The sequence below is a fragment of the Haemorhous mexicanus genome, chromosome 28 (genome assembly GCF_027477595.1).
Source record: "Haemorhous mexicanus isolate bHaeMex1 chromosome 28, bHaeMex1.pri, whole genome shotgun sequence".
In the NCBI taxonomy this organism is placed as follows: Eukaryota; Metazoa; Chordata; class Aves; order Passeriformes; family Fringillidae; genus Haemorhous; species Haemorhous mexicanus.
Genome location: NC_082368.1, coordinates 1,258,393 through 1,272,198, shown reverse-complemented (window position 1 = coordinate 1,272,198; position 13,806 = coordinate 1,258,393). Strand labels below are relative to the sequence as shown.

At 49.3% G+C, this 13,806-nt stretch overlaps 1 long non-coding RNA gene across 2 annotated transcripts; it reads right to left on the bottom strand.

The window, feature by feature from the left end:
* Positions 1-564: 564 nt before the first annotated feature.
* On the bottom strand, positions 565-3,555 carry LOC132339398 (uncharacterized). Of its 2 annotated transcripts, XR_009489642.1 has the most exons (3): positions 2,829-3,555; positions 2,530-2,732; positions 565-2,331 (listed from the first exon to the last, which is right to left on the bottom strand). It is a non-coding gene; the product is annotated as an uncharacterized LOC132339398 (long non-coding RNA). The 2 variants fall into 2 exon arrangements; XR_009489641.1 differs by having other exon boundaries at positions 2,530-3,555.
* Between the last annotated feature and the right edge of the window lie 10,251 nt (positions 3,556-13,806).

Sequence of the window (13,806 nt, the reverse complement as noted above, 5' to 3'; positions counted from 1 at the left end):
GCAGAAGGAGGGGACCCAAAAGACAGGGGGAATGGAAACAGGTCCCTGCTGAGTGCAGCAGGAGAATCCCCTCGTGGCATATCTCACCTTCCCAGCTCCCTCTACACAACAGGTCAGGCTCTGGGCCTCTGGGGCTGGGACAATCATGGTGTGGACAAACTCCATCCAGGCTGGAGGGGCTGCCCAGGGGGACTCAGTCCAGCCATGCTGTTGGACAGGCTCCCTGGGGACGCTGTCCTGAGGGGCAGAGGAGTCCAGGGGGGCTGGACATTCTGCAGGGAGAAATCCTTGAAGGCACAGGCAGGAACAGCCCGTGTCCGTGTGCTCAAAGGCGAGCTGGTGGGGAAGCAGAGTGGCTGAGCAGGAAGCTCTGCCTGGGACTCAGGGAAAACACAGAATTTACAGCTTTGGAACAGGGGCAGCACCACAGGCGGGTGGCGAGGATGTCATTGGGGCATGCAGGGAGCAAGGCAGAAAAGCAAAGGCCCAGCTGGAACTGAATTTGGCCAATTCCATAAGGGAGAACAGAAACTGCTTTTACAAATACATCAGCAACACCAGGGGGAACAAGGACCAACTTAATTTCTACGGAATGCAGGGAGAAACATTGCCACAAGGGATGAGGAAAAGCCTGAGATACTGATGCCTCCTCTGGATGTCCCAAGCTCATGGCCACCCACAGCACCCTCCTCTGCTGAGAGAGATAAATGTGCTGGCTCTTGGGGTGCTCCGCAGTCACTTGGCACAGACACCTCCTCCTGGCATGATGGCATTCTCTCACTGTTGCTGCTTCTCTGGGGCCCTTCCCTCTCAAGCAGAACAAAAAAAATAGCAGGGAAAAAGCATCCAGGGAAAGCCTCAGCAGTTGCTTTGTTCACACAGGAGGTGGAGGAGAATGGTTGGTGTCCCAATTACTTTGTCACCTTCTTAAATTCTTTTCCTCATCTCCTGAATTCTTTGCATTGTGTCTCATCCTGGAATTCTTCTTCTTTATTAGGGGGCAGGAAGGGCAGGAGGACTCATCTTGAGGAGGACACATGCAGCAGTACCCAGCAGCTCTCCTACCTTCTCTGTGAGTTACTTGCCCTTCCTCAAGGCCATTTGTCTGGAGATGTTCTCTTGCACACAATACTGGTCCATGGGATCAGAGGCTCCGTGTGTCTATTGCCTCTCACTGAGCGCCTTTAGAAGCAGCCCCATCTTTGAGACCATCTTGGCACACACCAGCTTGAGCTGGGGCAGGCTGCAGTCCATCCTCAGGGCTCGCTCCACGTGGGCCATGAACATCTGCAGGCTTTTGTCCGGCACCAGCAAGCGCAGGTGACGATCAACCACAGCTTCCAAGAGCTCTCCTGGAACTGGCAAAAGGTCTAGACCTTGGTGGCTCCAAGGTATATTGAGGAACCTGGAGTCTTCTTCCTGTTGCTTCCAGTGTGAGTCTGTGGTGTCAGGCATGATCAGGAGGCGCCCAGCCAGAGAGGAATGCTCCTCGTAAGCCATGGCTCCTCCTCTGCTGCTCACACCGGGGCCACTCTGAACCAAGGGGTCAGAGAGAAAATCCAGGTTCCTGTTTAGATGATGCTCGACTTTTGGCTCTCCTTCTGCTTTCACAGGGCTCAAACCCTGGTAGAAAAGCTGATTATGTCCAACCCAAGACTGGCTCTCCTACTCCTTTGGCTGTTTTCGAGAATTAACGTAGTTCTGCATTGGAGCTTGAACTTTCTCATTATGTCTGTATTGTCTGTGAACAGACTTGTCATGAGTGGTGTTTAATGCACCAGGCTAGATCCCAGGGGTTCAGTGCTTGTCACTTCAAATGGGAATCCTGCTTCTGGCACCATGTACACAAGCACAACCCTGCAGACGTGTGTGCAGTCCCACAGAAATGGGCACCGCCCAGCAAACATGTGGACACTTCCAAGACCCGCTGGCTGTACAGCAGTATTTATTAAAATAAATAAACAAAATCAGCATTTATTGGGCAATCATTCCCAGCTGGGAACAGACACAAGAGCTGCACACAGGGGGCTGTGCAAGGGAGCCCTGTCACATGCGCAGGGTGTCCCCAGGAGATGTCATGGCCCTGGGAAAGCTGTGGCTCCAGAGGCTGGTCTGCGGTGTCTGCTTGGGACACCTGGGGCTTCCTGGATTCCTCCTGTCCCAGTCCCCAGGGGACTTTGGGGTGTCCTAAGCACGGCACCCACCAGCAGCATCCTCCTCTGCAGAGAGTGGTCATGGAGCCAGCAGCCCAGATCTTGGGGTGCTGGATGCTGGGCAGGGCCAAGGCAGGAGCACCTTGTCTCTGAGTAACAGCATTTCCTTACACTTCATCTGGAATGACAGCAAGGAAACAACATCTGAGGAAATAAAGGCACGGCAATAACTGTGAAGGAAATTCAAGGAAATAGCCAAGGAAATAACCACCAAGTCAAGGACTAGGGACCAAGGAAATAGAAAATAGCATCCAAGGAAAGTTCTAGCAGTTCTTGTATCAGAATAGGAGCCGGAGAACAAGTGCTGGCATCTTACTTTTTTGTTCTTGACATCTTGAAAATCTTCTCTCCCTATTCGAGTTCTTCACATTGTGTCTCTTCCTGGGAGACATCTGTGTTCTCTTCCTGCTTTTTTTTCTGCAATTCTTCCCGTTCCTGCAATTCTTCTTCCTCTTTGTCAAGGGCGTCCATGATGTATTGAACCAACAGCAATTCAGCTTCGCTGAGCTCAGGCAAACCCTGGAAATTGCCATGGAAGGGAAGGATTTGGAGTGGTGAGGAAGAGCAGGTGATGCAGGCAGAGGAGCAGAATTGGCATCTGCTCCCTGCCCTTACCTGCTCTGCACCCTCTGCCTCCCTGTACTTGTTGTGCTTCCATAGCTGCTGCAGTTTTACAGACAATCTGAAAACCAAAGAAAATGAGCAGGGAGGTATGGGCAGGAAGGGCTGCAGGAGGTGCAGCTACCCCTCCCTGCTTGGGGGCATTTCAGCTGAGCCCAGGGAAGATGGGGGTTCCGGGAAGGACATCCTTAAGTGGCCAAGCACGTGCACCCCATCCAGGGAGTTTCACTGGTGCATGAAGGGTGGTTGGGCTGGGAGCCCCCAGCTGTGCCCAGCTCACGAGCCGCTCGCCCGGGGCTCCCCCAAACGCGACGTGTTGGAAACACAGCCGGGAGAGTCCTGGGGAGAGCTCTACGGGAGGGCACCTGCACGTCTGCGGGGCTCCAGGAGCAGTGGCTCTGCACAGGAAAGACTCTTGGTGGCACAGCACTGGCATGGGCAGGGAGGAGTTACCTTTTCAGCCACAATTTCCTTCTGAGTAGCTGTTGGCAAACAGCTGCAGCACATCGGGAACACACCTTGAAAAAGGAGGCAGACTTTTAACACCAAAGTTTTCTTGTCATGCTCTACAGAACATGAGAGGCCAAAGATCCAGCCCAGCCTGTTCTACACACGTGCAAGTCTGTGCCAACAACAACGAATTTAAAAAGAACCTGTCCTTCTATCCCAATTTCATGTTCCTCTCTGCAGGAACTCCAAGAGCTGTTCTGAACTCCCAGAGCTCCCGATCTCATTGCTGTGTGGCTGAAGGCAGGAGAGCAAAGCAAAGCTGGGGAGAGCTGGGACAGAGGGCAGGACAAGCTTCCCCCAGGCAGGCTGGACCCTGCTGAGCTGGGTGCTGTGGATGCTGCCACAAGCTCCCAGCTTGGAAAAACATCTCCTGTGGTACCCAGCACAGGCAGGGGCATCTGCAGTGGCACATGGGGCTTGTCACCTGGGCCCTCCAGCTACAAGACAGACAGCTGTGTCTCAAAGAAGATATTGGCTTATGTGGAAGACACCCTGCAGTATCAGCAAAACGACTGCAATGACAGACAGCAATACAACGAACGTGATCGTGTCATCCATGGTCTCTGGCTTTGGCAAGGAAAGAAGATCACGTGGGGCACGAGGATTGATCCTTTCATTCTCCCTTGCCCAGCAGGACACACGCAGCAGTGCCTGCAGCTCTCCTACCTTCTCTGTGGGCTCCTGGTCCTCCTCCAAAGCTGTGCGCCTGGAGATGTTCTCTTGCAGAGGACACCGGCCCATGCGATCATAGGCTCCCTGGTTCTCTTGCCTCTCACTGAGCACCTTTAGAAGCAGCCCCGTCTTTGAGACCATCTTGGCACACACCAGCTTGAGCTGGGGCAGGCTGCAGTCCATCCTCAGGGCTCGCTCCACGTGGGCCATGAACATCTGCAGGCTTTTGTCCGGCACCAGCAAGCGCAGGTGACGATCAACCACGGTTTCCAAGAGCTCTCCTGGAACTGGCAATAGGTCTGGACCTTGGCGGCTCCAAGGTATATTGAGGAACCTGGAGTCTTCTTCCTGTTGCTTCCAGTGTGAGTCTCTGGTATCAGGCATGATCAGGAGGCGCCCAGCTACAGAGGAATGCTCCTCTTCAGCCATGGCTCCTCCTCTGCTGCTCACACCAGGGCCACTCTGAACCAAGGGGTCAGAGAGAAAATCCAGGTTCCTGTTTAGATGCAGCTCATATTTGGTGACAGTGGGTCTGGGCTCTCCCTCTGCTTTCACAGGGCTCAAACCCTGATAGAAAAGCTGATTATGTCCAACCCAAAAATGGCTGTCCTCCTTCTTTGGCTGTTTACGAGAATTGACATAGTTCTGCCTTGGAGCTGCATCTTCCAACTCATCTATGCAGTGTCCAGTAATGGAGTCATCGTCATTAGGGTTGAAGCCACCAGCTACATCCCAGGCGTTTAGTATTTGCCAGTTGAGCCTTGAGTTGCTTTGCCTCTGCATGCTGTCCTGCTGCTCTTTGACAGTCACAATGTAGTTCTGCCATGAGCCTTGATCTTCCACGGTATCTCTGAGGGTTCTATCAACAGACTTGTCATGAGTGGGGTTTAACGCACCAGCTGAATCCCAGAGGTTTAATGCTTGCCTATTCAAATGTGATTCCTGCTGCTTGTGATCCCAGCTTGAGGGTGTCATTTTCACCACATTCTTCAGCTTGGCAGATGTTGCCTCCCGCTTGAGGCATGGCCTCCTGGGTCGGGAACACCATGGCAGCAACCCCTTTGCTACTCGGTCCAGTTACTTGCGTTCACCAATATGGTCGACAGTAAAAGGCGTTTATTAACTGTTGGGTAGGGGCTTTTATAGCAGGGGTCAACGGTACAAAGTAACGGTTAAGGGGGAGGGTCCCTGCTTGCCCGTGACATCACGATAATTTGCGCACGCCAGTCTCCCACATTTCCCCCCCCTTTATGATTATTTAAAAACATGAAAAATGTAAAGGTTAAAACTGACAACTAACAAACATAGCAATTATATATAACTGGTAAAAATGTGCTGAAACTGAACAACACAACATAACCATAGCAAATTTGAACAAACAAATGTTAAGTATCTCCAACTGGTTTGTAAGGAACAAAAACCATCTTCTTAAACTTGTTTAAACTGTAAAGCCCAAAATCAATGTCAAGGGCAAGATGGAATCAAGGGTGACCAGTTATGGGATTTTGCAGGACTTCTTCCTCAGCTTTTGCCATCTTTGCAGAGGTGCAGAAAACCTTTGGGCTGATCGTCGATTGTTCCATTCAAATAGAGTCAGAACCTGGCCAGGGTTCCAGCTCTATCCGATGGACACTACTTCATTCCATTCAAGCGGAGTCAAAACCCAGCCAGAGTTCAAACTCCGCTCAACGGACATAGTTCTATCCATTCAAGTAGGGTCAGAACCTGGCCAGGATTCCAACTCCACTTGATGGACATTATTTAAAATAAGGCTTTCAAAAACAACATTTATGTGAACTATGATGACACTTTGTTGGGGTTTTCCCCCTGTCTTTCTCCATGCCCGCCCCTCCTTTAACTCAGCCACTGAGTCTTCCATGACCTCGGTATGATCTGCCATCGGTCTGCTTGATGATTTGTCACAGCCCTCACGATGCGAGGTATGCAGGCCGCCGTGGCATCCGGGGATTCAGTCCTGCAGAATAAGCTTTACAAATCTTAATAGTTTTTGCCCTGAAGGTCTGGTTTTATTGACTTAAATGGGCACCATTTAATTTTACTATCTCTCCTTACGGCTGCGTACCCTTGCCCTGCGAGTACCAACCTCCGGCCTGTCTCCCACTCTCCTAACTCGTTTTTAACCATTACTCGTGGGCCTTCCTCTAGTGCCTGGGTGGCCCAGTGCCTCTGGGCAGGACTTTTGGTTTCATCTCCCCTGGGGAACTGATTCAAAGCTAGCAAGGCGGTTGCTAGGATGCGCGCTTGATCTTTGGGTGGGATGGAATTGGTGAAACCTTCTGTTTTTGCTAGCACCTCCAGTTTATTTTTTAGAGTCTGGTTAGCTCGCTCGACAATGGCCTGTCCAGTGCTATTATACGGTATGTCGCGGACTAAAGTTATACCCCACCTCAATGCGAATGCTTGTGTTGATTTTGAGATGAAACCTGGACCATTATCCATTTTGATTTGCTTTGGGATACCTAGCCATGCCATGCCAGTCCCTTGGTGCTGGGTGGCTACGATTATTCCGCTATAAGTTTCGACTGTCACTGCAAGCCATGCTCGAGGCTTCAGCAGCTGGCACAGTGTAAAATCAGTTTGCCGGCTTTGGTGCCCCTAGGGTTGACGCTGCTGGACCACAGTGGTGATTTTTGGCAGTAGGGGCATGCCTCGTGTCGGCGGTTGAGATCCCACATTTTCTTGCAAGTACTTTGGCCCCGATATGTAAGGACTCATGCAAATGACGGGCTTCTCTTAGCGTCCACAGCCCTTTTGCAGCGGCATCTGCTTTGTTGTTCCCGGTCTGAAAGAATCCCTTGATTGGACTGTGGCTGTTGATATGAATGACAGACACGGTGCCCTTTCGCAAGTAGAGTGCTTCTTCCAGCAACGTAGCTGCCGCGGACACTGCTACCCCGGGCCCGGCCATGGCTAGACAGAGTCTGGCAATAAATATGGAGTCTGTCACAATGTTAAGATGTTCCTCCGGAAACAGTGGGCATGCTAGGGCCACAGCGGCTGCTTCGAGCTGCTGAACTGAAAGTGTGGGATCTGTTGTTTTAATGCAGTGCCACTGCTCCTCTGACTGCCACACCACCGCTGCAGTGGAGGTTACCATAGATGCATCTGTGAAGACTGTTGGTCCTGGTTGTGGTCGGTCAGTTACCTTCGGTGGGACGTCGAGGTCTACCATCGCAAGTAACTGTATCCAAGGGGGCTTCACTGCGTAACAAACTTCTCCCCCAAATCCAGCGAGGGATATAGCCAACTGCTCTAACATTACCAGTGATTGTGCGGATAGTTGTTTGTGGAATGGCAGATATATTGTAGGTTCTGCGCCCAGATGCCTCAAGGTGAGCGTCCTGCCTTTCATAATGAGGCTACCGAGGCACTCAATTCCTGGGGAAAAGGCACGTGATGGTTTCCCCAAGACCCAGGCAGGGGGATTGTGATGGCTACCCCCGCGCACTTTCACTCCCTCTTCATCAGAGCCAGAATTAGAATCAGAATCGGAAGCAGAGTCAGCAGCGTGAGCGGCAACAGACCATTTGTGGAACCACTCATCCCAGCTCAAGTCTGACTCAGGTCCAGAACTCGACTGGCTGGAGACTTCCGGGCTCCCGGACCTTCTCATTAGGCTTTGACCGCACCTCTTCTTCTTGGCATTGGGCCGCCCCCTCCCTCTAGGCTCCCCCCACCTCCTGCTGGAGGAGGCTAGTATCTTGCATGTCTTTAAACGCGAGCTCCGAGCAGTCTCAGTAACCCCTCCATGCTTTCCCCTTCTCTCTTGTTCGCGCAGGCACAGGCGCGGTTGGCGGGAGCAGAGAGGGGCTGCAGTACAGCATGGGCATGCGCTCCCCCCCTCCAGGGTTTGCCATCCTGCGGCGTGCAAGGCAGAGGCCCCGCCCAGGCCCCGTCAGGCCCTGAGGTAACGGCAGCACCCTGCGCCCCTGAGCGAATGGCTGCGCTCCGCGCCTCAGCGGTAACGGCTGCACTCCACGCCTCCTGTACCAGCCCTTCCCAAAACGACTGCTTTTCCTCCGCTGCCGGTGCGCCCAGGCTCGGAAGTCGGGGAGAATGGCTGTAAATTCCCGCAATCGACAACTTCGTGATTATTTCCTGTTTGTGCGTCCGCCCCCATACCCAGCCGAGGCTCCGCCCGCAGACCGCCCTGTGCAGCCTCCCACATTTCCCGCTCCAGCCAAACCTTCTGCAGGGCCCGCATGATTTTTCCCCATAATTTCAGATTTTGCCCCAACCCTGAGAACATCGCTTCCTTGGCTAGGATGCGAGTACATTTGTCCCACACCTCCTGGCATAAAATACGTCCCGGCTGCCAAAGAACCCCTATTTGCAGGAGCCTCATAACAACGAGGATAAAATCTCCTGGCTCGCAGTCCACCCCCGACTGCTTAAGAACTTTAAAAATTACCTTGGCGCGAGACTTCATTTCCCCTTCGCCGGTCCATGGGGGCATCTCCCCCGCCTGAATCGAACCCACCGCCCCAGCAGCCATTCACCCGCACAGGTGTCTCCCATCCCCCAGGCACCTTCCTTTCTTCCCGGGTTTCGGCACCACTTGTTGCCTCCTGCTTGAGGCGTGGCGTCCTGGGTCGGGAACACCATGGCAGCAACTCCTTTGCTACTCGGTCCAGTTACTCGCATTCACCAATATGGTAGACGGTAAAAGGCATTTATTAACTGTTGGGTAGGGACTTTTATAGCAGGGGTCAACGGTACAAAGTAACGGTTAAGGGGGAGGGTCTCTGCCTGCCTGTGACATCACGATATTTTGCGCATGCCAATCTCCAACAGGCAGGCTGCGGCTGGAGTGGAACAATTACTGCTGCAGTCCGGATGCTCTCAGCCTTGTGCAACTTCTTCTTGACATTGACCCTGAGGTCATCAGCACTTGTTTTGCCTTCATGCCCCAAGAGATGCTGAGGTCGATGTGAATTTGTTCTGGAACTGTCCAGGCAGCTGACATCACCCTCAGTGCTCAGGGTCAGGGCAACCACAAGTGTTACATTTCCATGATCGCCCAGTGAAGACTCCTTGGGCTTGAGGCTCAACACAGGGCTGCTGTTCAGCTCTCTGCCTTGTTCCATGCCCGCGGTAATCTGTGGTTTTCCTGGGCCTTATATGAGTCCAATCCGGCTAGCTTAAGACTCTAGCCCATACAGACCCACATAGACGACGGTAAAAGACGAGAGGCACTCCTCTCCACGTGGGTGCAAGTATCTTGTTTATTGGCTTTGTTGCCCGATCCGAGTAGAAAGACACAAAACAACAAAGTTGTTTTATGCGGTGCTTTATTGAGGGCCCTGGGGACCTGAGGACTATTGTCCAAAGTCAGAGCCCCAATTTGCCACAGAATTTACAGGGTTTATATATCTTTCTTAACATGATTGCTTCATTTACTCCATGTGCATTGCTAAGCATTTTTAATCAACGTCATGATACACCCAACATCTCCCTGCACACTTTTAGAGATAGCATACAGAGATTTATTAGGTACACCATGACATCCGTTACTCAGCCAAAAGGTGCATTCCATAGATAAGGTTTAGTACATTCTCTAGATAATACATCCTCCGATCTACCTGGCACTAAAGCACTAAAGTTCACTTGAAGTTTACCGGGCCTATGAGGCCTTAGCATAACTACTGCTACTTAGGCTAACTTTATATTGTTTCACTAATCTAGGCATCTGTTAACTAGAATATAATTTTCAATCATTTCTGCAACAAGTCCCCCCTTTTGAGCATTCTTCAGATCTTCTGCAAGGATGCTCAACCTTCAGCTTCGGTTCTTCTAGAAAGGGCAGGAAGGACCACCTCCTCGTATTTAGGCGGGGGAATTCCCAATCCGTAGTTTCTTCCTATAGCTTTTACCAATCTTCGGGTTCGTCTTGTTTCCTTGGTTATTATTCCTAAAACACACTTATATGCTATCCAAGCAACAATTAGTACAATCACAAACAACAGTATATATTGCAGTATTGACGATATCCAACCAGAAACCTGAAGCCCCATTGAGTCTAACAAGGCTCCTATCCAATTGTGCTGGGCCTCCTTTTCAATTTCCTTTGTTCCAGATTCCACTATTTCTAGTTGGGAGATATCCTTCTCTACTTCTATTGTTACATTTGGGATATGGATGCAACAGTGGTCAATTCTTTTGTTTAAATACCCACAGACTCCATGCTCCTTCAATAACAACATATCTAGAGCCATTCTATTTTGGAGAGTCATACGGGAAGTAGCCTGCAACTGTAAGTTCAAATCAGTGAACCCTTTTCTAGTTGCTACTGCCAGTCTCTCTGTTTGTCCCAGTAACTTAAACAACATTTCTCTATTTCTATATGTAGCTATTGGTGCAAACAAAGATTCCAATGCCCATCTAAACTTCACTCCGCTGTCTGGTTCATGCCATTGATCTTCATCTCCTAATAAATTCAAATCATCATCAATTTCTCTCTTTTTCCTAGTCCCTGATTCCCTTAACTTAGACTGTTTCCACAAGGGACATAGCGTTGGTATTCCCAAAGTTACTTGTGTCACTGGTCCGTCCAAAGGGAGATGAGTGGTCCACTGTCCATGTTCCATTACCCACACCAAATTTCCTGGACTTCTGAGTGTAGTTGTTCTACAGGAGACCCTTCCATAAAATCCATTCATAAGGGGTTTGCCTGGTACTGTATGATTGTATTTCCTACATTCACATCCCCATTTCAAAAGGGCCCTTACCGGGACTAGGCTAATTTGATCCCCTGGAGTATCACATGTATAAACTTCTGTACAGTTCCAGTTTTCCTTTGTTATCACCCTCTCTCTAGTTGAGGTATATATCTCCGACACTTCGTCATGTGATTGGTTTTTACTTCCTGACCACTGTACACACCAATCAACAGGCCCAATATAACTATAGTGTTCCAGCAAACTTGGACCCCAAATTGCCTCCCAGTGGTCCCATATGGGCTGTTCTTGTGTCATATTATGACATCGCATTTCCCGGGATAATTGCTTCCTCTTGATTTGTTGGTCTTGCTTATCAAAACACCAACCATAATTTCCTAATCCTCCATACAATCCAGGTTTTGGTTCGTATCTACCTCCTTTTTCCCGACAATCCCAAATTGATGAATATCTCCATACAGGGGAATAGCCTTCTTTAATCTCTACTACCTCCTTTTCCACAACCTCCATTTGACACATGACTGTCATGTTCCCTTGTATTGTTGGAGGCATTGGGACCGGAATCACTCCCCATGGAATAGGTTCCCCAGCTGCCTGTGGGAGCGGAAGACATGCTGTGATTCGTGAGACATTTTGTACTGTCCCAAAATCTCTGATCAATCCTACTATCAGATTTTCTTGTTCCTGCTCATTTTGAATAGTGATATTGGTTTCTCTTACTCCTCTTGGTTTCCCTCGAGTGAGTGAGACCATCGTCCTTGAATGTCCCCACCAAGAATCCTTGCTAATCCAGCACCAGTAATATCCCTCGTCCTCAGGCTGTACATCTTTGATTATAAGGATGACAGTTTGGTCTGATCGTTTCTCCTTGCGATATTTCCCTTCCTTGTCTCATATATTGTTTCCCTTAAACCACCATCTATATTCAACAAACTGTACATCTCTTTCTATCTTACAGACTAGAATGACTGCCTTGTTCCGTACTGCTCGAAATATTCCACGTGTTGCTTTAACCCTTTCTCCCAAATGTGCCTTAGCTATTGACGATCGGATACCATAGTCTGCATCTAATCCACACATAACTAAACACAGATAACGCCCTTCATCCATGCCTTGTTTAGGGTCCGAGATGTTTAACCACCCAATTCCTCTGTCCCCTACTTTCCACCAACTCACCCCCTGGTCAATTTGTTCCCACATTTGTTGTTGTTCTCTCCACCACTTAACCTTCACATCTTGCTTACATGCTTCTGTCAGCGTGAATGGGCAATTGAGCTTTAACGGGGGACCGTCCCACATGTCTTGAATAGTGGATGTTGGCTTAACTGACACCGATTCCTGAGAGACAGTTCCTTCCCGTAATCTCCAAGATACCACCCTCAATTTGATTTTCTTATAGTCAAAGCTATACTTAATTTGCACTATACACATATAGATTTCCATATCTTCCTTGGTTACTTGCTTTAATTGTAATGTGGTATTTCCTTTCTGTGCATCCCTATCCCAAACGGTAGTAAAACTTGCCTTGGAGTACCCAGCTCCTTGTTTCCAGAATACTCGTAAATCTCGGGCTTCAGCTTTCTGGTCATTGGTAACAGCACAGGTCAGATTCACATCCATCCCTTCCATGATTCCGACAACAGATTCTGAAACAGTAACAACCACAACACCTTGAGTAGGTATCAATTTCATCATTACCAGTAACAGAATAATTAAGAATGCGGCTTTGCGCGAAATATCATTCGCGTCGGGGAGACCATCTGAGCCTCCCATTGTGTTGGAATTTTCTTGACTCAAGTGTAGTGGATCCAGGTGTCGATTCTCGCCACCTTTACTGCTGTGTATGTCGTCAGGATCACCTGGTAAGGACCGTCCCATGTTTCTTTCAGTGGATCAGTAAACCAGTTTTTCACATACACTCGGTCACCAGGCTGGATGTCATGGACGGGGTTCTCCAGTGGTAGAGGTCGGTTCCACTGCAGGGCTCCCCGTTGGCTGTTGAGAGTTCTGTTTAGTGACATTACGTAGTTAAATATCACTTGATCCCCTTGTACATGCAAATCTCCCTTCAGTACAGTAGCATGATAAGGTTTCCCATATAGAATCTCATAAGGACTTACTCCCAACCTTTCTCTGGGCTTTATCCTAATTCGCAATAGAGCTAACGGTAATGCTTGCGGCCATTGCATTTTAGCTTCCTGACAAATTTTCTTAATTTGCCCTTTCAATGTTTGATTCATTCTTTCAACCTGACCACTTGATTGAGGTCGCCAAGGTGTGTGCAAGTCCCATGATATGTCCAGCATCCTGGCTATTGTTTGAACGACTCCAGCTATAAAATGTGGACCTCTATCCGATGATAACCCTAGAGGTACTCCAAACCTGGGAATTATTTCTTTGAGCAATGTCCTGACCACTTCTTTAGCCTGATTTGTCCTACAGGGGTAGGCTTCTGGCCATCCTGAAAAGGTACAGACATACACTAATAAGTACTTGAAATTCTGTGCTTTTGGTAACTCAGAAAAATCTACCTGCCAATAATCTCCTGGTTCCGGTCCTACCTGTAGTTTCCCCAGTTGAATTTGTTTCCTGACAATCGGATTGTTTTTCAAACAGACTGGGCACATTGCATTCACCCGTTTTGCAAGTGTTAACATCTGGTTCGAAACTATCTCTCTCTGTAAGAATTTTACGAGCATCTCTGCACCCCAATGGCATTTGTTATGTTCTGTTTCAAGGATGACTTTCATTATTTTTGCTGGTACCACTACTTGCCCCGTTGTTGTCACATACCATCCAGTCGTGTTCTTTTGTGCATTCAATAACGTTGCCAGCTTCTCATCATCTGTTGTGTATTTAGGTGCCTGGTTTAGGAAGGGATTCACTGGGCTTACCTTGACAGGTATTAATGCCATCTGAGTCCATACCTCTCGTGCCACCTTTCGAGCTGTCACATCTGCCAAATCATTTCCACGATAAATTTTTCCTTCCTCCTTCCGATGTCCTCTTATGTGCATCACCGCAACCTTTGTCGGCCTGTGTACTGCTTCCAGCAAGGCTAGGATTTCTTCTTTGTATTTGATAGAAGTTCC